Below are 1,262 nucleotides of genomic sequence, written 5' to 3' on the forward strand. Positions count from 1 at the left end.
GCCCGGGACAAAATACGTCAACCCATCAGTCCGTCCCCGAAAAGGTCCCCGATGGACTTCCGGTACTGCCGGAAGAGGTCCTTCCCGAAAATAGGATCCCCGAATGCGAAATAGCTGCGGCAGCCAGGAGTGGGATGGCGGAGGTTCCCCAGTGGGCGCCCAGAGGTTGGGGGTTGGGGGGTGGGGGCTGGGCGCTACTTCAACCTGTGGCAGCCTCGCGGGGGCAGCAGTAGCTTCGGCACGTCCCTTCACTTTCTGGAAGTCCCATAGTGCTGCTACACTGAGGCTTGAGCTGCCTCGGTGTTGCAATGTGGGAGAAATGATATGCTTTTAAAAGACACATACCTGGGGCTCCTGGGTGGCTCAGTGGGTTAAAGCCTCTACTTTCGGCTCAGGTCATGATCCCAGGGTCCTGGGATCGAGCCCCGCATCAGGCTCTCTGCTCAGCGGGGAGCCTGCTTCCTCCTCTCTCTCTCTCTCTCTGCCTGCCTCTCTGCCTACTTGTGATCTCTGTCAAATAAATAAATAAAATCTTAAAAAAAAAAAAAAACACATACCTAACGAGGGAAAAATGCAAGGGAATGTGGTGGTAGAACCCGCTAGCACTGGGCGAGAGGCGCCTTCTCTTTCAAAGGTCGCCTCATTTATGGGTAGCCAGAGTTCCAGTCTCAGCTCATACCCCGTTGTGTGAACTCTGTGTGCCTCGGTTCTGCACGATGGTAATGATAGCAGCTGCTTTATAGAAGAGCAGTAAGGTTTGCAAGAACACCTGATTCATAATAAGGGTTTGCTGTTGCGACTATTACAGCTTCCTCCCAAAGCACTCCCGCAGCTTGATTGGATATGATGTCTTTTGGGCTGTCCCCTTGACTGTAACCTGCACCGTTTCTCAAGAGTGTAAGTATTGTTTTAACTCTGTCCTCAAGGTCTCACACTACCCTTGGTACAGAAGAATTTCTTACTGAAATGCATACTTACCTCCCATAATCCGCCTCCTCAGTCATGCCTCCTTCCCTTGATTTTTGTCTTTCCACTGCCTGCCACAGGTGTGCAATCAGCGTTGCTGAATGATTAATGGAAACCTCTGCCCTGGAAATTTTTTTTAACGAACCTAACACACAAACATTTGAAAACTATTACAGTTCATTCCATTTACTATCATTTTACTTACCATTTACAAACAGCCACCGAAGTGCAATTTCTACAAAAAACTGTATTTTGCTTTCTTATTTTCTTTACCAAGTACTTAAAAAACAAGCAGA

This window comes from Enhydra lutris, unplaced genomic scaffold, assembly GCF_002288905.1.
Source record: "Enhydra lutris kenyoni isolate GAN:26980312 unplaced genomic scaffold, ASM228890v2 scaffoldscaffold18, whole genome shotgun sequence".
In the NCBI taxonomy this organism is placed as follows: domain Eukaryota; kingdom Metazoa; phylum Chordata; class Mammalia; order Carnivora; family Mustelidae; genus Enhydra; species Enhydra lutris.